The sequence below is a fragment of the Scyliorhinus torazame genome, chromosome 11 (genome assembly GCF_047496885.1).
Source record: "Scyliorhinus torazame isolate Kashiwa2021f chromosome 11, sScyTor2.1, whole genome shotgun sequence".
Classification (NCBI taxonomy): domain Eukaryota; kingdom Metazoa; phylum Chordata; class Chondrichthyes; order Carcharhiniformes; family Scyliorhinidae; genus Scyliorhinus; species Scyliorhinus torazame.
The window spans coordinates 51,227,134-51,251,855 of record NC_092717.1 but is presented as its reverse complement, the minus strand read 5'-3'; the positions used below and the strand labels follow the sequence as shown (position 1 = coordinate 51,251,855).

The window sequence follows — 24,722 nt, the reverse complement described above, 5'->3', positions numbered from 1 at the left end:
CTGGTGATTTTGTCTCGAATTATTGTCTTGAAAAGCTTTCCCGCCACTGAGAACATATAGAACATACAGTGCAGAAGGAGGCCATTTGGTCCATCGAGTATGCACCTCTTAAGCCCTCACTTCCACCCTATCCCCATAACCCAATAACCCCTCCTAACCTTTTTTGGTCACTGAGGGCAATTTATCATGGCCAATCCATCTAACCTGCACGTCTTTGGACTGTGGGAAGAAACTGGAGCACCCGGAGGAAACCCACGCAGACATGGGGAGAACGTGCAGACTCTGCACAGACAGTGACCCAGTGGGGAATCGAACCTGGGACCCTGGCTCTGTGAAGCCACAGTGCTATCCACTTGTGCTACCGTGCTGCCCAATTAGGTTAACCTAATTGGCTTGTCATTGCTAGGCGTATCCTGTACACCCTTTTCTGAACAGGGATGTAACATTTGCAATATTTCAGTCCCCTGGAACCACCTTCCTATCTAAGGAGGATTGGAAAATCATAACCGGTGCACCTGCAATTTCCGCCCTCACTTTTCTCAGCATCCTCGGATGCATCTCATCCTGTCCTGGTGACTCATCAACTTTAAGCACAGTCAGCCTTTCTGATATCTCCAGTATTGCCTCCTTCCTCAATGTGATTTGGGCAAAATACTCATTCAGTACCTCAGCCATGTGCTCTGCCTCCATGCTTAGATCCACTTTGTGAATTGTAGTCGGCCCCACCCTTTTAATTTTTACCTGCATATAAAAGACTTTTAGATTATCAATTATGTTGGTTGCTGCCATTTTTCATACTCTCTCTTCACCTATCTCACTTTCTTTCTCACTGTCTCTGACCCATCTCCTCTTTAAGGGATTACCATTTTGCCTGCCAATCTTCCATTCCAATTTACCTGGAATAAGTCAATTTTCATGCCACTGAAGCGGTCCCTCCTCCAATTAACTATTTTTACTCTAGATTACTCTTTGTCTTTTTTCAGTCAATCTAAACTTGATGATATTATGATCACTGTTCCCTAAATGTTCCCCTACTGACACTAATCAACCTCATTCCCCAGAACCAAAGCCAGCAATGCCTCCTTCTTTGTTGAATTGGCAACATATTGGTTAATACAATTCTTCTCCGTACACTTCAGGATCTCTTCTCCCTGCTCTTTACACTATTGCTTTCCCAGTCTATATTAGAATAATTAAGGTCTTCCATTATCACTACTCTATTATTCATGATGGCCTGCCTTCTTAACCTAGCCCCTTGCCTGAGGTATGGTGATTCTCAGGTTAAATCACCAACAGTCAGCTCTCTCCTCAATGGTCATTTGGGACTATGCCGATTTGACCTTACCTTATCATTCTTGCATCTCTCTGTAATGTCCTGAAAATGTGCTCCTCTATATCTTTCACACTAGCCGGTGGTCTATGGATACATGCAGTAGTGTGATGGTGCTTCTATTGTTTCTTAACTCTCACCAAATAAATTCTGACCTTGATAGCTCCAGACAATGTAATAGTCTCCTGAATCAATACTGCCATTCCTCCACCCTATCTTGCCTTTCCTCGCTTTCTTGAATACTTTGTGTCCAGAGATATTTAATACCCAGTCCTGCACCTTTTTGAGCCCGGTCTGTTGTTACCACAAAATGTCTTCCCATGTGGCTATCTGCACCTATAGCCCAGCAATGTCATTTATCACACTCTGCGTACTTATATGTGCTTTACACCTTATAGTATTTCCTCAGTTTGACCCCAACTAAACCATACTATTTCCTACTCTAGTACTATCTGCCTTGTCCGATCTTTAGTTCACAGTTTCTCCTTCCTAATGCTGCATTCTGTTTCCCATTCCGCTGCCAAGTTTATTTAAACCCACCTGAATAGCACAAGCAAACCACCCCATGAGGACATTGTTCCCAGCCCTGTTGAGGTGCAACCTTCCTGATCTGTACAGATCGCACCATCGCCAGAACCAATGATGGGACCATGACCTCTGGCTGCTCAGCCACCTCCTCTCAGAATGCCTTGCAGCCAATCAGTGACATCCTTGACCATTACACCAGGAGGGAAGATACAATCAAGGATTAATGTTCATGGCTGCTGTCTTTTCCTCTAACTGTAGAAACCCTAGAGAAACTTCTACAGAAACATATTTTCCCTCTCTCCTATACAGCTGAGCCACCCATGATGCAGTGGGCTTGGTTCCAGCTGCACTTCCCAGAGCAGCCATCATTCTCTGCGGTACTGAGTACGAGTTGGAGCATGGAATGCACTCAGGGGATTCCTGCATTACCTCTTTGCTCCTCCTTGACTGTTTGGCAGCCACAGTTTGCTCTCTATTTGAACACGCTTAAGCTGCCAGTGACCGCAAGAATGTGTTTGTCTATAAATTTAGAGTATCCAATTATCTTTTCTAATTAAGGGGCAATTTAGTGTGGCCAATTCACCTACACGGCACATCTTTTTGGGTGAGGCCCAAGCAGACACGGGGAGAATGTGCAAACTCCACACGGACAGTGACCCGGGTCCGGGATCAAGTCCGGGTCCTCGGCGCCATGAGGCAACAGTGCTAACCACTGAGCTACCATGCTGCCCCATGTGCTATCCATGTACACCGTCCGTATCACTGTTGCATTGCAATGACCCCAGCTGCTGTTCCAGTTCCAAAACCTGAAGTTTGAGATGCTCCAACTGACACAATGTGGTTTTTAAGGACACAAGAAGTTTCCTAACGCAACATGTCCTAAGACCTCTAAATCGAAGTATGGCTATGCTTGAGATCGCAGACCGTCACCGCTCTCTGGGTAAAAAGGTTTTTCCTCAAATCCCCCTTGAACCTCCTTCCCCTCACGTTGAACTTGTGTCCCCTCGTAACCGACCCTTCAACTAAGGGGAACAGCTGTTCCCTATCCACGCCCCTCATAATCTTGTAAACCTCAATCAGGTTGCCCCTCAGTCTTCTCTGCTCTAGCGAAAACAACCCAAGCTTATCCACAAACCTCTCTTCATAACTAAAATGTTCCATCCCAGGTAACATCCTGGTAAAGCGCCTCTGCACCCCCTCCAGTGAAATCACATCCTTCCTATAATGTGGCAACCAGAACTGCACACAGTACTCCAGCTGTGACTTCACCAATATTCTATATAACTCCAACATGGCTTCCTTGCTATTTGGTCAGAACCATTTTTAAGAAGTGTCAAAACTATCATGGAGATTTGTATGATGGTCCACTACAGCTGATTAAATGGGGCCCAGCGTGGGGAAACCTCTTCAGCTATTTCAGGTTGAGGAAAAGCTAAAACTTCACCAACGTTATGTGAGCTACACTGCAGCTGGAGTAAATGTTTTAGTTTCCTATTCTTGATTTCCACAAACAAACTGCCTATTTTAATGATATAGTACCGTTGGTGGATCCCAGTCTGCAGCTGAAATAATGAGCCTGAGGGAATGGGAGGAACACTTTTGAATTACAGATTGTGAATGAGCTCGACAACCGCACATCTTATGTAATCTTGGAACACTGACAAGAAACACATCCCAGGCAAGGTTAGCCTTCTGGGATAGGCTGTAGGATATCGCATCATTTTACAAAGAGGAGCGGATATGTTGTCCCTTGTTCCTCATAACAGGGAAATTTGATTCCAAAGGGTACCTCTTCTTGAAGTTAAAAAACAACTTTTATTGGACTTGAGTGAGGCTTTATCCTTGGTATCGAAAGCCAAGGATTTGAGAAATGGCTTGGTGATCACCTTATGTTCTTTGAAAAAACCCATACACTCTTCCTCTCACACAACCAAATTCTCAAGCCAAGATGGTTGGGGTCTGGTTCTTCATTAAAAACACATTAAAAGGCTGCACTGCTTGATCCAGATACACAAAGAATTTGTGACTCTACTTTTTAAAAATGTGTATAAATACATAAATTCACTTTTGGGAGAAATATCAATAATCGTAACCAGAAATATGATAATAATAATCTTTATTAGTGTCACAAGTGGGCTTCCATTAACACTGCAATGAAGTTACTGTGAAAATCCCCTAGTCACCACACTCCGGCCCCTGTTCGGGTACACTCGGAGAATTCAGAATGTCGAACTCACCTAACAACCATAATGAAGGAAAGTTTAACTCATAAACCAGTCACGTGCTCCTGGGAGGATTTACTTTCTACATACTTTACTCTGTCATTGAGGCCACCTCTGTGAATGGAAGGTAAGAAGAGTAAAATCTGCCAACTATGATGTATCAGGATCTAATGTCTTGCTTTGTCGATCTGTCTATCATAATTACACAAAATATGACAGATCACAGCATAGAAGCCCTTTGTGTCAGTGCTGCTCTGCAAGAGCAGTTCAGTTAGTCCCACTAGCTCAATTCTTCCTATTCAGATATTTATCTAATTCCCTATTGAAAGCCATGGTTGAATAGGGCGGCATGGTAGCACAGTGGTTGGCACTGTTGCTTCACAGCTCTAGGGTCCCAGGTTCGATTCCCGGCTTGGGTCACTGTCTTTGCGGAGTCTGCATGTTCTCCCCGTGACTGCGTGGGTTTCCTCCGGGTGCTCCGTTTTCCTCCCACAGTCCAAAGATGTGCAGGTAAGGTGGATTGGCCATGATAAATTGCCCTTAATGTCCAAAAACGTTAGGTAGGGTTACTGGGTTACGGGGATAGGGTGAAGGTGTGGGCTTCCAATGGCCTGTGCAGACTCGATGGGCCGAATGGCCTCCATCTGCACTGTAAATTCTATGATTCACCACACTCTCCGGAAGCGCAATCCAGATCCTTACCACTCGCTGCATAAACACTTTTTCCTCAATCCAAAAAACTATAGAAGCCTATAGTTCTTTAGCCATTCACCTTCAACCAGTGTCCTCTGGTTCCTGACTTTTCGGTCCTACCTACTCTGGCAAGATCCCTCAATATTTTGAGCACCTCTAACAAAGCTTTTCCTCAACCTTCTCTCCTCTAAGGAAAACAGCCCGAGTTAGTTTGCACACAACTTCACAAACTTGGTATCGCAATAGTTTAGCAGTGTCAAATTATGAACCACAGATAAATCCTACATACTTATTGTCAATAAAAGTAACTGGAGCAAAGTATTGTCACAAACATTCAAGTAGGCACTGGGCACAGTGGCATCTAACAATCAAAATAGTGCAAGGGTAGCTACAATGTTGCTGCCCAGGCATCCATCTTCTATGTCAATTGAAATGGTTCTACAGCTCAGGGAACAATATGGGATGTAGCAAGAGAAATTCATAAACCCCTCAGAACAAAATATTTTTAAAATGTGCAGAGTCCCTGGGATAAGAAAGCATCTGCTCTTTCCCTTCCCACCACCCCCAACAAAAGTGGTTTAAGAGCTTAATTATCATTGTGAATAATGTACAACAAAATAATAAAGAATTGCTCTCCATTAACATTCTGTCCTTCCTTGATCATTAAATACCCAGATTTGCATTATTATTCAGGTATTTGTGAAGGAGAACTATATGCCATTTTCTTTTACGAATTAATTTTTTTATGAATCATCACTTTTTCTTAATGATTTTACATTAATTTCTATAAAGTGTCATCTACTATCCATGAGCTATTGCACAATTGGCCCTTGCATAATTGTCTGGAATCAGATACTGAAAAATGTCCTACATCAAGAATCTGGACTAAATAGAATTTCAGTGCAGAAAAGCAGATATTACTCATAAATGAATATATTTTCAGCATATAGAAACAGACTTCCAATTAAATGCAAATACAGCAACTTGTCAAAAACAACTGACTACAACAGCACACTACAATCAAACACAAATGCAATGAGCAGAGTTCATGATCAATTAGTTAACATTTTCAATTACCTTCTCCATTGAAAATATTAGCTTATTTTAATAATTGAAATGTCTAAGCTGAATTCAACAGGTTTCATCTCCCCACAGCTCTTCCATATTGATGTGCCAACTGAAACTACAAGGTGATGTAAGCTTCATTTGACAATCTGAGCAAATCCCAGATCTTAGAATGATCTGCTGAAGTCAAGCAATCTTAGATTCCTTTTCTTTCACGATAATCTTTTCCACTTGCTATGAGAGTTAATTCTGCAATCCTATGTTACCAGTAAGGAAATTGTGCATGAATGGAGGTCAGGTCAGAGATAGAGTTATATAATGTTACAGTGTAATGTTACAAAGCTTCCCACCCGAAGTGTGGGATTGCGAAATTACCGCCATAATTTGAAGGCGTTAATGCTTGCCTTAATGTTCCAAATGATACGAATAGGACTAGCCGACCGTACAATCCACTTTTACTTTAAAGAATAAATATTTTATGCCTTAAAAATATTCAAAGACTCTGCTTCCATTGCCTTTTGAGGAAGAGAGTTCCACTGACCTCATTAACACTACACTCTTATATGCTTCGCCCGATGCCGATGTATGTAGTTACATTGTGTACCTTGTGTTGACCTATGTATTTTCTTTTATTTCCTTTTTTTTTCATGTACTTAATGATCTGTTGAGCTGCTCGCAGAAAAATACTCTTCACTGTACCTCGGTACACATGACAATAAACAAAATCCAATCCAAACTCTGTGAGGAAAAAAAAGTCTCCCAATCTCTGTCTTAAATGGGCGACGTCTTATTTTTAAACAGTGACCCCTAGTTCTAGATTCTCTGACAAGATCCTCTCCACATCCACCCTATCAATACCCCTCAGGATGTTAAAGGTTTTGGTCAAGTTTCCTCTTACTCTTCTAAACTCTAGTGGATAGAACCTAACCTCTCCAACCTATCCTCGTAAGACAACTCGGCCATTCCTGGTATTCATCTAGGAAACCTTCTCTGAATTGCTTCTAACACATTTATATCTTTCCTGAAATAAGGAGACCACTACTGTACACAGACATGGTCTCACCAATGCCATGTACAGCTGAAGAATAACCTCCCACTTTTGTAATAAATTCCCCTAAAAATAAACAATAACATTCTATTAGCTTTCCTAATTACATGCTGTCCCTGTATAGTAGCTTTCTGTGATTGATGGACATGGACACTGTTATGACCCGACCGGAGGCCACGGAGTCTGCAAGATCAGAATCCCAATGGCCTCACCTGAACATGATCTCTCCTTTCTGTGTATTCTAAAACATCCCTTTAAATGTCTTCCACTGCGTCTCTATTGATCTCTCCCTTAAGCACATTTGCCAATTCACTTTAGGTAGCTCTTTACTGGCCCTCAAAATTGCCCTTAATTAAGTTTTAAATGCTACATTACAGGGAGGTAATTTTTCTGCAAGTCAACTGTAACATACACCTATGTCGCCTGGTAGACTTTACCACAATATCAGCTCCAAACCACTCCCACAAATGCCAGTGATGTCTGCCATGCTAAATTGCTATTCACATTCTTCCTCATTTAATGCCTCCCTCAACTTTCCATACTGGGCGCGATTCTCTGAAATGGAGACAGAGTGTTTGCGCCTTCGTGAACGCCGTCTAGGTTCCCGACAGCGCGAAACGGCCCCTATCCCGACCGATTCAGGGCCCGAAAATGGGCTAGTAGCGGCGCCGTGTCATTTACGCGCACCAGGCCTTGGTGCCGCGTAAAGGCGGCGCCGCATACATGACACGGCCGGCGCCGCGTAACTGGCGTCACCCACGCATGCGTGGTTGCCGTCCACCCCGCAAGAAGATGTCAGACGGATCTTGCGGGGCTGCGGAAGGAGGTCCTCCTTCAGAGAGGACGGCCCGACGATCGGTGGGCACCGATCGCGGGCCTGACCCCATTTGAGGCCCCCCCCCCCCAGTGCAGGACCCCCCTCACCCCCCCCGCAGGCCGCCCCCCCAGCATTCCTGCGCTGTTCCTGCTGGCAGCGACCAGGTGTGGACGCCGCCGGGGGGGGAACCCGCCGTTTTGGGCAGGCCGCTCGGCCCATCCGGCACTGAGAATTGCGGGGATACCGGTGAATCGCATTTTGGCTGTCTCGGGCGATTCACTGGACCCGCGCCGCGCAAAACGCGATTATGCCGATCTGGCCGCTTCCATGAATCGCGGGAGGGCGTCGGTCCGTCGTCACGTGAAAATTTGGCGACCCAGGCAATTCTCCAAACCGGCGCGGGAGCGGAGAATCACGCCCACTGTACTTGAAATGGGACCAGCCCCGACATTACATTCTTAATGCAGATGTTGATTCAATCATGCCACTACATTATTTTACCACTGTAATGGAGGAAGTATGCTCTCATTGTCTCATTTGGCTTCTTTTGAGTATCTCTTTATGGACTTGAAAGAAGTCTGTCTCCTTGTACTGGCAGTAAAAGATTGTTTAATTAATACTCTATATTGTAAGGCTGCATGTTTCTCATTGGGAGACGGCACCCATGGATACTATCCCTGGAAAGGGAGACTGAGGGCCTCTTTAAAAATAAATGTGAGATCCCACTGGGTAATGTTGGCTTTTACAGTAACGCCTAACAGCTACTTCAGGCTTTACACATTACAAACAAATAAACCCAGGAAAGGCAGGAGAGTAAGTTTGTAGTCTGAAAAATAGAACTACGTACTTCCGTGTTTTCAGAACTCATGCACACCGTCTGTATTTAAAACTGAATTTTTTGTGAACTTCATTTCCACAATGATCCTGGTGAAGTCGATTGCTGCTGTTTGCTCCCTCTGTGCAGTAACATGACTTTCTGGCTGGCAAAACAGAAACTCCTGACACCTTTAATCTTACGTTCTCCAGGAATAAAATTCAATATGTTACCTCGCGGCCTGGTGACATACAATGTCCTCTTGTTCCTATTACAGTATTTCATAGTGAAATCCCATTTCATTCCATGTTCAACTCGTAGCATAAATGTTAGGCTACTTGAGAAAAAAAAATTAAAAACAAAATTGGAAATTTATGAGAGGGTTTTGAAGGGCAACACGGTGGCACAGTGGTTAACTGCTGCCTCATGGCGCTGAGGTCCCAGGTTCAATCCTGGCTCTGGGTCATTGTCCGTGTGGAGTTTGCACATTCTCCCCATGCTTGCGTGGGTTTCGCCCCCACAACCTAAACATGTGCAGGGTTGATGGATTGGCCACGCTAAATTGCCCCTTAATTGGAAAAAATGAATTGGGTACACTAAATTTAGAAAAAAAGAAAAACAAAATGAGAGGGTTTAGGAGGCAAGGTTGATCCAAATAATGATATGCTATAAAATACAAAAAAATGTATTTGCAATTAGAGGCAGAACTTTAGATGTTGTTTCCACCTATTTTAAAGAGCAACATACTTTCATGTAATGCCATGTACTAAAATGTTTTTGTGAAAAACAAGGGAAAACCATTATAAATGTGCCTCACTTAAAACATTTTGATGCGGCGTCACATTAGGGTAATTCCACGATTAGGTGCTGCCACAGTAAAGCAGCAATCAGAAGTGGTGACACAGTGGTTAACATTTCCACCTCACAGCACTAGGGTCCGGGTTCAATTCTGGCCTTGGGTGACTGTCTGTGTGGAGTTTGGACATTCTTCCCATGTCTATTTGGGCTTTCTCTGGTTTCCTCCTGCAGTCCAAAGATGTGCAGGTTAGGTGATTGGTCATACTAAATTGTCCCTTAGTGTCCAAAAATGTGCAGGTTAGGTTAAGGGGTTATTGGGATAGAGATGGGGAGTGGATTTGGGTGGAGTGCTCTTTAAGAGGGTTGGTGCAGAGTCAATGGGCCAAATGGCCTCTTTCTGCATTGTAGGGATTCTATGAGTGCATTGGGAAACTTCGGCTGCTGTAGATGGAAGATCCATGCCTCACAGCTGAGATTGTTGATGCGCCCGTGCATCATTTCCTACTGATATTGGTGGATTGCAGAATGGGCAATCTCCTAGTGCACCACCACAAATACATAAGTCCTGAATTTGCATGGGGGTTGTCCTGATGTAACTTTAATGGGGAATTTGGCAGAACGTTCCATCGGAGTTACACCACGGCAATTCATGCCTTGAAAGTCAAACACCGTCCACTCAGCGCTATTATTGTTTCTTTCTTGAAGTGCGCAGAAACTCTTTCATGGGCCGAAGGTTGGAGATGGCGAAGCTCCATTGCTGATGCTGCTCTCGGCAGAATATCAGGCTGTCCCCTGATTCTATGACCCATGCCCACATCTAATAAGACTCACCACTAATAAAAGACCCTTGCGGTTTCCACCTGAACATCTAGACTTGAGCCAAAACAAAGATGCCATACAATATTTCTGCGTGAAGGACAATACTGTTATGCTAATTTTCTAACTTCCTTCTAATTTATTCTCTCAGAGCCCTTGTCCATTTTATGTAAATCCCTTGACTCCCTTTCCGTTCCCCAACCCACAACTTTCCTCAGGTAGATGTAAAAGATCTCGTGTCACTATTCAGGTCAACGTTCCATCAATAACAGATTAACTGATCATCTATTTTCTGTTTATGAAAATTTAATGCAAGTTGATAAGCTTCTGAATTTGTCCATATTCGTGTGGCTACACTTCAAAAGTAATTCAGTGTGTGTGAAGCACGTTGGGACATCCTGAGGACGTGTATGTGTATAAATACAGAATAGATATTGTGACACCACAATTGCTGGCCAGTCTGATAAACATATGGGGCTGGATTCTCTGAGCCTCCGTGCCAAAATCCGTTCAGCGCGAGGGACGGAGAATGGTTTTCAAACCGGAAATTCGTTATCGGCGGCGCTCACGCGATTCTCCGGTCCCTGGAGAATCGCTCGCGAATCGCGCATGCGGGAGCTACGCGGCATTGACAAAGACCCCCCCCCACGATTCTCCACGTGCAACTGGCCCGAGTTCCCAACGGCGTGGTTCTAACCACCTATTGGCCATCAGGAACGTCGGCTGGCGGCTGCAGACTCAGTCCGCCGCCGCCCTGGGGGGGGGGCTCATAGACAGGGGAGTGATCGGGCATCATGGCGATCCGGAACCGCCATGTCGCACGTGGCGGCTGCTGCAGGCCACCGCCGTGTGCATGCGCGGACTCCCGACCGGAAGTGCAGGGCCCCGTATCCGCAGCCAGAGCTGCGAGAACCACTCCGAAGACCTGCCCGTCCCATGCAGATGGGAGAATCACTCAGGACTTTCTTAAGGAAAGTCCAGAGTGAAACGCCAGATTCACAGAGAATCCAGCCCAAGCTTTGCACTGTGGAAACTAACTGGTCGAGGCTGTATGAAGCTGGGTGCATTAATAGCTTCCAACCTATAAGTTGGGAGGCCAGAAACATTTTTAGGGCCAGGCCCCATTCAGGAATATGCTACCAGGGACATAGTTAAAGAGAAGATAGTAGAGATACTAAATGGACTAAAATTGATAAAGTGGTGCTGGACAGATGGCTGTATTTAAAGTTGGTAAGTCACCAGGAAGTTGTCCCACAAGCTGGAATCCGGAAGCAACCTAGCTCTTTGGTCTCGTCTTTGGTAGTGAATCACAGAAAATAGTGCAGAAGAAGCCCTTTGGCCCATGGAATCTGCAGTGAAGCATGAAAGACATCTGACCTGCCTACGTAATCCCATTTGCCAGCACTTGGCCCATAGCCTTGAAGGTTATGACTTGCCAAGTGCTCATCCAGGTACTTTTTCAGTGGCGCTGAACCATTTCCCCCATCGTTGTTTGCTCTTGCCTCTGTGACACACTGCAGGCTGTATGTAGTAAGGACACAAACCCGAGAAGTTGTTTTTAAGGGAAGGGAAACCAATAACAATCTTGAAGGGCACATGTTCCCGTCCTCCTGTGGTGTGTCGCCCAGTTGCGCCGAGGTTGTGCAATTCCATAATATCTGCTCCAGGTTTGAATCCAGTGAACAGAAGTGAAAGATTTACTCTTACAAACTGCTCCCTGTAGCTAGAAAAATGAAACAAAAATTGCAACACTGCGAACCTATCCAGAGGTTTATTTTTAAAGCTAGCTGCACAAAGACTGCATGCTGCCGTGAGATTGCACATTGTTTATTCAATCACAGGGGTCTTGGGTTGACATGACGCCAAGCTTACGGGCTGAAATGCTCGTTTCTCTGGCAGCTGTAAGGATCTGAAGTAAAATGAAATACGAACTGCCTCAACATAGGTTGCCAATCAAGGGCCTTAACATAAAAGAAAAGTATATTGGCAGTGATAGCCAGTGAGAAGCACCTTTGGGGGACGTGTAACTTCTGCACTAAGACCACAGAGGGTCCTCGTTTAAGATGGCAGAATATTCTGGTAAGAATGTTGAAAAATAAATGACTATTTCTGAAAGTTTGATACACCATGTCACTCAACAATTCAGCAAGCCGTGCTCGCTTCGGCAGCACATTATACTAAAATTGGAACGATACAGAGAAGATTAGCATGGCCCCTGCGCAAGGATGACACGCAAATTCGTGAAGCGTTCCATAAAAAAACAAAAACAACAATTCAGCAAGCCCAGCCTTGGGCAATTTCGCCAAACCATGTTGCCAATGGAGGGTGGGGGGGGGGGGGGGGGGGGGGGGGGGCAGCGGTTGGCTTACATTCCTACAGCACCCAGTGACAATTTGGACTTGCGCTGCTTGTAATTGGACTTGTAAAGTTACCTGTTTAATAGTTCTTCTGCTAATGATGATTTGATTAGCTCAGGGAGCTGGTCGAAGAGTTTTAAATAGTAATCCAGGATTTAGAGATGGGGAGTACTGCAAAGTTTCAAGATGAAAGTAACTTGATATATGTGTCAGCAAACGGCTACGGTTAGGGATTGATTTATGATATCAGATCTTTCCACTAATCAAAAACATGCATTATTGCAGCTAAAGCACACAGCTTCAGACATTCCCGGTGCATTGCCTCTCTCTGGAAACACAGTGATGTAATTGTCTTGAGGAAACTTAATAAGTTTACATTAAACCGCAGTTATTGAGATATATTAATCACTGTACAGTGGACAGTTTATGCAGATGGGCTGACATAACTAAAGAGTGATTTGCCTCTCTGCATGTCCTGGCAGGTAAGACTCCATGAGCATTTGTAAAATAAACCTTATGGTTTACACTTGAGGAAACTGCAGATTTAAGCAGTGGGATCCAAGCAGCTTCTTATTGCCCTGCCAGCAGCGGAACTCCATGTTTTGAAACATTATAAGATTTTCAATGATTGGAATTAATTATATAAAGCAAGGGATAGATGGAATAGGGGCACACAATGAACTAATGCAAGGATTAATAACATGTTACCGATTTACATCATATCACAAAAATTCAACGTCTCATGATCAATCTTGTTTTTACCAGTTTCACTTGCTAACTTTGATTTTAAAAAATCCAACCCAATCTTAAAGGAGAGATTTTTAAAATACTTAAATGTTCCAGTGTAATCCAATTCACATTTATTTTAAATACAATAGTATTTTGGCACGGATCAAGTGCTGCCAGCAAAGAAAATCAGACCGACACCGGATCCCGTATTTAATCACCCCCACCTGACAAGAACCTGGCCGGGGCAGGGAGGGGGTTAAGAGTTAAACTCCTTATAGTAACCTACTCATTGATCAAAGCAACAGTTCTGCAGTGCACCTGCTGTTTCTATGTAGAAAAATGAGAATATGTCTTGAGTAGACTCCTCTTGTCCCCAAACAGGATCTCAGGCCAGCAACCGAAGTCCTGGCCTCTGGCAGTTGAGGTCTGATGTTATTAGTCAGACTCTGACTTTATTTTATGTCTGGAAGGTTATGTTCAGCACCGATTGTCAGCCTTAGTCAGGCCACACTTGGAGTATAGTGTTCAATTCTGGTCGCCACACTGCCAGAAGGATGTGGAGGCTTTAGAGAGGGTGCAGAAGAGATTTACCAGGATGTTGCCTGGTATGGAGGGCATTGGCTATGAGGAGAGGTTGAATAAACTTGGTTTGTTCTCACTGGAATGAAGAAGGTTGAGCGGCGACCTGACAGAGGTCTACAAAATTATGAGGGGCATAGACAGGGTGGATAGTGAGAGATTTTTTCCCAGGGTAGAGGGGTCAATTATTAGGGGGCATACGTTTAATGTGCGAGGGGCAAGGTTTAGAGGAGATGTACGAGGTATGTTTTTTACACAAAGGGTAATGGGTGCCTGGAACTCGCTGCCGGAGGAGGTGGTGGAAGCAGGGACGATAGTGACGTTTAAGGGGCATCTTGACAAATACATGAATAGGATGGGAATAGAGGGATACGGAACCTGGAAGTGTAGAAGAATTTAGTTTAGACGGGCAGCATGGTCGGCGCAGGCGTGGAGGGCCGAAGGGCCTGTTCCTGTGCTGTACATTTCTTTGTTCTTGTTCTTACCAAGAGCACCGAACATGAAAGAATAGTGGGCCCAGAAGAGGTAGGAGAACCACTGGATTTCTCAAATGTTTCTTTGTGGACCAAAAGGATGTGCTCCTCCAGGACCCAAAAGAAAACTCATGGCCTCGAGATTCCTTCTACTTTCCCCAGACTGTAATCTCTTTACTCCTGCGGTGTAAATGTAACTTCTGTTATGTCATGTCTGCCTGCTGACTACACACTACTGACACTAGCTATGGATGGAAGTTGAGCCTAACACTTAAATGAAGGTTTCAAGCTAAAAAAGCTCAGGCCTCCCATATAATGATCACCCCACTGGCCTTCTGTTCACTCTTATTCTTAATTAAAATCAAAGTTCACTAGTACTACACCCTGCCATTAGCAGAGCTGAGGAGCATTCTGCCCCTCAACACTTTTTGGCACAGGTGTATGATGACAATTCTGGTGACAGAAGACCCTGATAAACGGGGCAGACGTAGACCATATGGCTCCTCAAGCTTGTTCTATGACTCAATGCGATCATAGCTGATTTGCTTTGCCTCCACTTTCCCACCTATTCCCATGTCCTTTAATTCCCCAAGAGACTAAAAAGAGGATAAACAGCCTTCTGGAGTAGAAAATTCCAAAGATTCGCAAGTCTTTGAGTAAAGAAATTTATCTTAATCTCGGTGCTGAATGATTGACCCTTTGAGCCTATGCCCCCATATTCCAGGTTTCCCAGCGAGGGGAAACAACCTATCAGTGTCTATCTGTCAAGCCCCTTTAAAATTTTATAGGCTTTGATGAGTTTATCTCTCATTTTACTAAGTTACGCAATGTATAGGCCCAATGTACAGGATATTGGTGGAACCACATATAGAGAACTACGCACATTTTAATCTTCTAACTCAAGGAAAGAGCGGACCTGGGAGGTGAAAGAGCGTCTGAAAGAATGAGACTGAGAGCAGAGCCGGGATGATAAAAGAGCGCGAGAGACAGTGAGACTGAGCACAGGAAATTAGAGGAAACCAGGCACAGGGAATTGCTAAGGAGATGAATTCTCCGGCTCCCCAGCCCCTTGTTTCTCGGTGGTGGGTGCGCCGTCGCTGGCAGCGGGATTCTCCTTTCCCGCCACTGGCCAACTGGATTTCCCATTGTAGCCACCCCCAAGCCACTGAGAAACCTGCGGGTGGGGGTGTGCTGCCTGCGGAACGGAGAATCTCACCAGCCGACAATTCACGCCTAGGATGTGGGAAAGAGTGTAGTGATGGGTATGTACTCAAATTGGTCGAAGAGCATAAGGGTAACATGGTAGCATAGTGGTTAGCACTGTTGCATCACAGCGTTAGGAACCCAAGTTCGATTCTGGCCTTGGGTGACTGTGGAGTTTGCATGTTCGCCATGTGTGGAATTTGCACTTTCTCCCCGTGTCTGCGTGGGTTTCCTCCAGGTGCTCCATTTTCCTCCCACAGTCCAAAGATAAGGTTAGGTGGATTGGCCGTACTAAATTGCCCGTTAGTATCCAAAGATGTGCAGGTTAGGTGGAGTTACGGGCTTATACAGATAGGGAGGGGAGTGGGCCTAGGTAGGGTGCTCTTTCAGAGGTCTGTGTAGACTTGATGGGCCGAATAGCCTCCTTCTGCACTATAGGGATTCTATGAATATGAAGAAAGAGGAGGCCATGTGGCCTTTTGAGCCTGTTCGGCTATTCAGTATGATCATGGACCATCAGTGCAGAAGGAGGCCAAATATGACCAGTGGTGGCCCAGGGATCAGTATTGTGGCCTCAGCCTTTCACTATATTTAGCAATGACTTAGATGATGCGTTGAAACAAAACGCATGCCGAGGATACGCCGAATAGAAGCTGGGTGTACTCGTATAATCCTTTGTGAGCATTGCTAGTGACAGGGGCTAGTTTAGCACCGTGGGCTAAACAGCTGGCCTGTAATGCAGAACAAGGCCAGCAGTGCAGGTTCAATTCCCATACCAGCCTCCCCGAACAGGCCGGAATGTGGCGACGAGGGGTTTTTCACAGGAACTTCATTGAAGCCTACTTGTGACAATAAGCGATTATTTTTATTATTATATTTTCTCGAGGCCTCGTGCAGTTTAAGCTGTAAATAAATATTGCTCCTATCTAACTTGGTAAATGTTGGTAACTTGGTAAAAACCACCTGCCAGTGTGGCATAGGGATCTTCAATTCGAGGTAGCGGGTATCGGTCTAAACATGAAGCTATATTGAAGGTTAACTTGCAATCGCCGTAAAGGCAGACAGTCTGATCCGGTTTCATCACCCGAACCACTCGCGCTGCCCAGTCGGCGAAATGAACCGGCAGAATTAACCCGAGGTTCTCCAATAGCTGCAGTTCAGCCTCGATCTTACCAACAAGGGACCAGTCGAGCACAAAGAAAACGGGGCTGTGCCTGCGGATCCATTTGGACTTTCGGCAGGGCTCCCTAAATATTCCCAAGGCTGGGTCTGAAAACGTTGGGGAACTTTTGCATTATTGTATATAAACACCCCCAACGCCGTCTCCACCGGAGAATACGCTGCCAGTCAATCCACAAATAATGCAGCCACTCCCCGACCCGCAGATTGGGGCCGCACCCCTGTACCACAATGAGGGGAAAGAGCAAGGGCTGATGCCCGTAGACCACTGGGGCGAGCGTGGCACCTATAATAACCAAACACTCCCCTATATACGTGGAGAGGCAGGCGGCCGAATCAGCGTTTGATAATTGACTCAACCCGTGTCAGATCCGGTCGAACATGTGATCTGGCACCACCAAGATGGCAGCACCTGTATCCAGCTCCATTTGAATTAAGTGTCTGTTGACCCGCATAGGGATAGGAATAGAGGCCACCTGTGGCGCAGCCATACATTGCAGCAGCATTTCCGACTTGTCTCCAGCTACTGCGGGGTCGTCCAAATGTAGAGTCTCAGCACGGTGCCGATGCCTATCTTGTCTGGGGTGATCAGGGCGCTGTCCCATCATGCTGCCGGCGGCCTCGGCGACCCCGACCTCCACACTTCTCACAGAGGGTGGAGTCGGCACCTCCTGCATCCAGCGAGGGCGTGCGCCGCGGTCCATGGCCTAGAGCCTGCAGCATCGCAGCAATCCGTTCTACTCTCTGAAGGGCGGCGAGTGGGGTGGCGCCGGACATCATTCACCTCCAATCTCTGGAGTTCCTTTCCACCCCAAGTGGGACTGTCCTGTGAAAGAGAAATTTGCAAAGCCTGCTGGAATGTTAGGGAACCTTCACCTAGAAGATTCTTTGGGATTTTGAGATCGTTAATACCACAAACCAGGTGGCCACGCAGCATATCCGCCATCACAGTGCTATATTCGCAATATTTGGCGATTTTTCAATGGAAAACATACTCAGCAACAGACTCCCATTCCAACCTTTCCGCCGTATTGTATCTGTACTTTTGCACAATGGTGGATGGAGTAGGGTCGAAATTATTCCCCACCAGCGCGATAAGCTGGTCAAATGTAGGCCCTTAATTAATGCCGGAAACGTTAGGCCCTTAATTACACCGAACGTGTGCGCTCCGCAGGCCATCACTGTCTGGCGCTTGTTTTTGGTCATGTTATTTGCCCTGAAGAAGTATTGCAGGTATTCGCCGCACTGAATCCAGGATTCAACAGCAGGGTTAAAAGCATCCAATTGACCAAACAAAGGCGTAGTGAAGCACCTAACGGCGTATCTTAGTCCTAGGAGAAGCAAAGTCACGGAGAGGCAGCGTAGTCGGCAGAGTTGCATGTCGACAGTTCCAGTTTATCCTTGTTGCCAGTTTAATAAAGGCAAGGGGAGTCGGCCGAGTAAAGAAAAGAACAACTATTTACAAGAAGCCCGGTTAAACTTCACTAGGTCCTCTGTCCTCTTTCTCTGTCGGCCAGTTCCTATCTGGCAAACATTTTATACAACATGGTTATCAGCCCCGTAGTTAGCAGGAGAGCTCATACTCCTCCAGCCACTAGGGGAAAATAATTGTTCCCACCCCATGTGACCCGTGCAGGTTATTACACTTTAAATAGTGAGAAGCTACAGACTGTGGAGTCCAGGACACTGCATTTGAGGAAGGACGAGGAATGTTGGCATAATGGTCAACATTGCTGCCAGACACTGCAAGGGACCCGGGTTCAATTCTGACCTTGGGTGACTGACTGTGTGGAGTTTGCACTTTCTCCCCAGGTCTCTGCAGGTTTCTTCCGGGTGTTCCGGTTTCCTCCCACAGTCCAAAGATGCGCAGGTTAGGTGGATTAGCCATGGTAAATTGCTTCTTAGTGTTCAAAGATGCGCAGGTTAGGTGGATTAGCCATGTTAAATTGCTTCTTAGTGTTCAAAGATGTGCAGGTTAGGTGGGGTTATGGGGATAGGGTAGGGGGAGTGGGTCTACGTAAGGTGTGCTTTCAGACTCAATGGGTCGGTGTGGACCCGATGGGCCGAAGGGTCTTCTGTACTGTAGGAATTCTATTCTATTCTATGTTCTGTATTAGCCTTGACGGGGCTATAGCGCAGATTCACTAGAACTAAATGCAACTAACAGGATTAAACAGTGAAGACAGGTTGCATAGACTAAATTTGTATTCCCTTGAATGTATAGAGATTAAGAGGTGATCGAATTGAGATGTTTTAAATTAGACACAGTAAAATTATTTTCTCTGGACTCGGGTGCACTCTTAATATTAGAGCTAGACTGTTCGGGGATGAAGTCAGAGAGCACTTTTTGTCCCAAATGTCAGCAGGTTAAGGGATTCTCTCCACCAAAAATCTGCTGAGTTTTGGCCAATGTAAAATTGTAAAACTGAGATTGAAAAGGTTTGAAGTGTTACAAGGTGGGTAGATGGTGTTAAGATATGCCATGATCTAATTGTATTAAGGCCTGAGGGACTACCCCTTACCTTGAGACTATGACCTCTCATTCTAGAATGCCCCACAAGAGGAAGCATCCGCTCCACATCTACTTTATCCATACCTTTTATCATCTTATATACCTCAATTTGATCTCCCCTCATTCTTCTAAATGTTAGAGAATATAGGCCTAAAGCTCAATCTCTCTTCATAAAACAAATCCTCATCAATAGTGAACCTCCTCTGAACTGCCTCCAATGCTACTACATCTTTGGTGTGGAGATGCCGGCGTTGGACTCATCCGCTTCATTCTGGATCACAACGTCTTCAACTTCGACAACAAGTTCTTCATCCAGACGCACGGAACAGCCGTGGGGACCAAATTCACACCTCAATATGCCAACATCTTCATGCACAAGTTCAAACAAGACCTCCTCACCGCACGGGACCTTCAACTGATATTATACACCAGATTCATCGATGACATTTTTTTCCTTTGCACCCACGGCGAAGAATCACTGAAACGACTACACGATGACATCAATAAGTTCCATCCCACCATCAGACTCACCATGGACTACTCTCCAAAATCGGTTGCATTCTTGGACACACTCATCTCCATCAAGGACGGTCACCTCAGCATTTTGCTTTACCGCAAGCCCACGGATAACATCACAATGCTCCACTTCTCCAGCTTCCACCCTAAACATATTAAAGAAGCCATCTCCTATGGACAAACCCTCCGTATACACAGGATCTGCTCAGATGAGGAGGAGCGTAACAGACATCTACAGAAGCTGAAAGATGCCCTCGTACAAACGGGATATGGCACTCGATGCATCGATCGACAGTTCCAACGCGCCAGAGGAAAAAAACGCACCGACCTCCTCAGAAGACAAACACGAGGCACAACTGACAGAGTACCTTTCGTCGTCCAGTACTTCCCCGGAGCGGAGAAACTACGACATCTTCTTCGCAGTCTTCAACACGTCATCGATGAAGATGAACATCTTACCAAGGTCATCCCCACACCCCCACTACTTGCCTTCAAACAACCGCGCAACCTCAAACAAACCATTGTTTGCAGCAAACTACCCAGCCTTCAGAACAGCGACCACTACACCACACAAACCCTGCCATGGCAATCTCTGCAGGACGTGCCAGATCATCGACATGGATACCACCATTACACGTGAGAGCACCACCCACCAGGTACGCGGTACATACTCGTGCGACTCGGCCAACGTTGTCTACCTCATACGCTGCAGGAAAGGATGTCCCGAAGTGTGGTACATTGGCGAGACCATGCAGACGCTGCGACAACGGGTGAACGGACATCGCGCGACAATCGCCAGGCAGGAATGTTCCCTTCGAGTTGGGGAACACTTCAGCAGTCAAGGGCATTCAGCCTCTGATCTCCGGTTAAGCGTTCTCCAAGGCGGCCTTTAGGACACACAACGCAAAATTGCCGAGCAGAAACTTATAGCCAAGTTCTGCACACATGAGTACGACCTCAACCGGGACCTTGGATTCATGTCGCATTACATTCATCCCCCACCATCTGGCCTGGGCTTGCAAAATCCTACCAACTGTCCTGGCTTGAGACAATTCACACCTCTTTAACCTGGGGTTACCCCTATCTCTGGATCTGTAAATACTTAATTATCTGCAAATACTCGTATTCAAAGCATTGTCTGGCATCTTTGACTTTGTCTTTGTATGTTTCTGGAACATACCGCTTCATTCACCTGAGGAAGGAGCAGTGCTCCGAAAGCTCGTGATTTGAAACTAACCTGTTGGACTTTAACCTGGTGTTGTAAGACTTCTTACTACATCTTTGGACTGTGGTCGATGATACAATTTGTATTCCTGGAAATTTTAGGACGAAAAAAGTATAAATAAGGGAAATTAATGGAAGGGATTAACCTATTTCTTTGTGTAAAATTAACTTAGAAGTAATTTTGTAAATGCAATTGTTACGGTGGGAATTACTTGTAAATTACCTATTGGAGAAATATATTTCATCCTATGTAATGATTTGGCTTGTGGAGACAGTAATGTGATGACCTTAACAAACTTTTGAAAACTACTGTGTAGGAAAATGAGACACTTATTGTGGATAACAAGCAATTGAAGGAAAACCTGATTAACACAGAAAAACAATTTTCATCTACAAAAGAGGAGTTTGCGAATGAAAAAAGAGAACTGATGAGAACAATTGAGAATCAATCAGGGAAAATGGTTAATTTGACTAAGGACTTTAACTGTCTGAAAGATAAACTAGAAAAAGCAATGGCGAGGGACAATATAAATTAAATGGTGCAATTTTAAAGTGGATGTAGAAACAAAAGGCTTTAAAGAAATTTTTGAAGGTGGCAGGACAAGCAGATAAGTGGGTTACAGTGGTTTCCCCCAAAGCTTGCCACGTCGCAACAGGCTCGCCTGTCTTAATACCAAGTCGGCCTCAGGTGGTGGCAGAATGGTTAGACTCTCCATGGGCCTTTGCACCGCGGTCATAATTGGAGCTGAGGCGGGAAGGTTGTGGGGAACCACCATCACCATCCTGCCTGATTAAATGTCCTTCATTGCCCCCAACCTCTCCATGGTGTGGGCATAAAACACCTTCCGTTATTTTTATCACATAGTTTATGTGTTGTTTCCATTGAGAGCAGCTTGCATCCCATAAACAAATCTACATGGGGAGCTAGACAATCCACCATATAAAGTATTGATATAGATAAAATTCACTAAAACAAATCAGAAAAGAATACAATAATAATCTTTATTGTCACAAGTAGGCTTACATTAACACTGCAATGAAGTTACTGTGAAACGGCACCTGGAGGAAACCCATGCAGACACAGGGAGAATCGTGCAGGCTCCACACATATAGTGACCCAAGCCGGGAGTCAAACCTGGGACCCTGAAGCTGTGAAACAACAGTGTTACCCACTGTGCTACCGTGCCGCCCATTATGTCAACAGACAAATCTAACATCATTCAGTATCAGCAAATCCAGCCTGCTTGCTGTTGCAAATCAACATTTCTGCACTTGCAATTTGCAGGAACGGAAGGTCATTTTTACTGGTATTTTCTGGCCTTACATGAAGACTCTGCAGAACCATTATTTAATCCGTTAGTAACCAAATGGTGCTGCACTGACTTTTCAAAAATGATCAACTCCTTTACTGGTCTGATGAACCTTGTAGTTGATGCTGCTTTCCGCGTTACACTGCGGAAATAGTTACAATTCCATTCTATTCCACTCATTTGGCTCTTAGAATATCTGAAAACTAGTTGGTTCAATGATTCAATTTTAAAGGCGCAACAGGGATTCTCATTAACATAACTTGGTATGTAAAACGGTTGGATGAAGAGTGACATCATGTCAAAAGACAATGAGTGAATGCTGGCACCCTGAAGGCAATAACACAGTTCACAGAATCATGCTAGGCAAGTTTTCATGGCATCTATGTTAATGTAACTGCAGGTCAATTAAAAAAGAAATTCACTTCAGTAACCTTGGGCATAGCAGATGTTTTCCCCTCCCATGTTCCCATTCTTAACAGAAAAAGGTAATCAAAAAGTCCTTGAAAAAATTAAAATGAATGTGCTTTACTACCATACAAGAAAGAAGCTTTGTTGCATGGGACTGAAGCCTTATTGCTGTTCACATTTCAATGATATATGCTTTTCCCATTATGATTGTCAACCGTCCAAGATTATTCCAGAGTTTCCAGGAATTAAAAATTAATATCCTGGACATTCCTGTGAGAAAGCCAAAAAGAAAAATCAGAGAAAATTGTTTCATTTTAATTATCTTTGAAAATTTCTGTTTATTGAAGTTATTAACATGTTGAAATTAGAGAAGGCTGTTTGACCAACAGTTAAAAATCATTCTGTTGAATAATGCTCGCTTGGTATGGAGAAGGTGGTGTACCGCAAGGATGGGTGTTTCAGATAACCAAAGACAGGATCATGGGTGGGGTGATCGGAGGAGGCCGGTGATAAGATATAACCTCTAGAGTTGGCAACACATGTTTAAGAAGAGTTATTTACAACAATCATAGTATTAAGTATTATGCACAGGGCCACACTCACTCAAATGTATTCCTTCCAATGGATGAAACTTGCACTGAGAAAGGGAATTCATAAAATTAGCAAGATTAGGTCTTCTTCATTGATGGAACATGTTTTGAAATCAGCCGTCAGCATTAAATAATTTGTGTATGCTTTTAATATCTGATTATACTAAATCCTTGTCACGAGCATTTCATACTATGATTACATTAAGCGGAGTAACATTGGTGGACAATCGGTGTCTCTAAACATTATTGACCAAAATTCAGATGCCTCATTGATGATCTAAATGTAGAGGAGCAAGTCCCCATTTATTCATGTACCAAGACACGGGCACAATCTGGATTACAGGGAAGGGATTTATCCAGAAGGCCAGGGCAGCCACCACCTGCAGGAGAACTTCACTAGTGTTCATCCCTGTCAGCCTCATGCGACCATGTGCATCAAAGCTGGCCTGAAGGGCTGCCCAAGGCCCTTTTAGGCCATAGAACAAAATACTTATAAAAGAGTAAGTGCCATCTTCCTCCACCACTCCCCAATAAGTTGGTTAAACATGATTTCCCTTTCACAAATCCATGTTCACACTGTCTGATTACCTTGAACTTATCCAAATGCCCTACTATAGCTTCTTTAATAACAGCTTCTAACATTTTCCCTATGACAGTAGTTTCTCGTTTTCTTTCCCTCCCTTTTTGAAGATGGTATTGTATTTGCTTTCTTCCAATCTAGTGAGACCTTCACCGAATCTCGGGAGTTTGGGAAAATTAAAACCAATGCATCAACTATCTCACTAGCCACTTTTTTTAAGACCCGAAGATCAAGTTCATCAGGACCCCAGCACTTGTTGGCCCACAGCTCCAACAATTTACTCAGTAAATTCTCTGCTGATTTAATTTTCTTGAGTTCCTCCCTCTCTTCCATTTCCTGATTCATAGCTGGTTTTTGGATGTTACGTATAACCTATATAGTGAACACAGTAAGAAATCTTACAACACCAGTTTAAAGTCCAACAGGTTTGTTTCGATGTCACTAGCTTTCGGAGCGCTGCTCCTTCCTCAGGTGAATGAAGAGGTATGTTCCAGAAACATATTTAGACAGATTCAAAGATGCCAGACAATGCTTGGAATACGAGCATTAGCAGGTGATTAAATCTTTACAGATCCAGAGATGGGGTAACCCCAGGTTAAAGAGGTTATATAGTGAAGACTGATGTAAAATACCTGGTCAATTCATCTGCCATTTCCTTGTTATCCTTCATCAATTTTCCATACTCACTTTTTATAGGAGCAACACTTACTTTGTTAACTCATTACTTTAAAAAAAATGTTTATAGAAACTTTTACCATCTTTTAAAAAAATATTTCCGGCTAGTAGGGCATCATGGTGGCGCAGTGGATAGCATTGCTACCTCATGGCGCCGAGGTCCAAGGTTCGATCCCGGCTCTGGGTCACTGTCCGTGTGGAGTTTGTGCACAGTCTCTCCGTGTTTGCGTGGGTTTCGCCCACAACCCAAAGATGT

The 24,722-nt window shown here is 44.6% G+C and overlaps 1 protein-coding gene and 1 non-coding gene across 4 annotated transcripts in view; one reads left to right on the top strand and one right to left on the bottom strand.

Annotated features, from left to right (window-relative positions):
* The window catches only part of sugct (succinyl-CoA:glutarate-CoA transferase), an 842,325-nt gene that overhangs the window by 319,327 nt on the left and 498,276 nt on the right, over positions 1-24,722 (bottom strand). The gene's annotated exons all lie outside the window — the stretch shown is intronic.
* LOC140386119 (U6 spliceosomal RNA) lies at positions 12,284-12,391 on the top strand. The gene has a single exon (XR_011933586.1). It is a non-coding gene; the product is annotated as a U6 spliceosomal RNA (small nuclear RNA).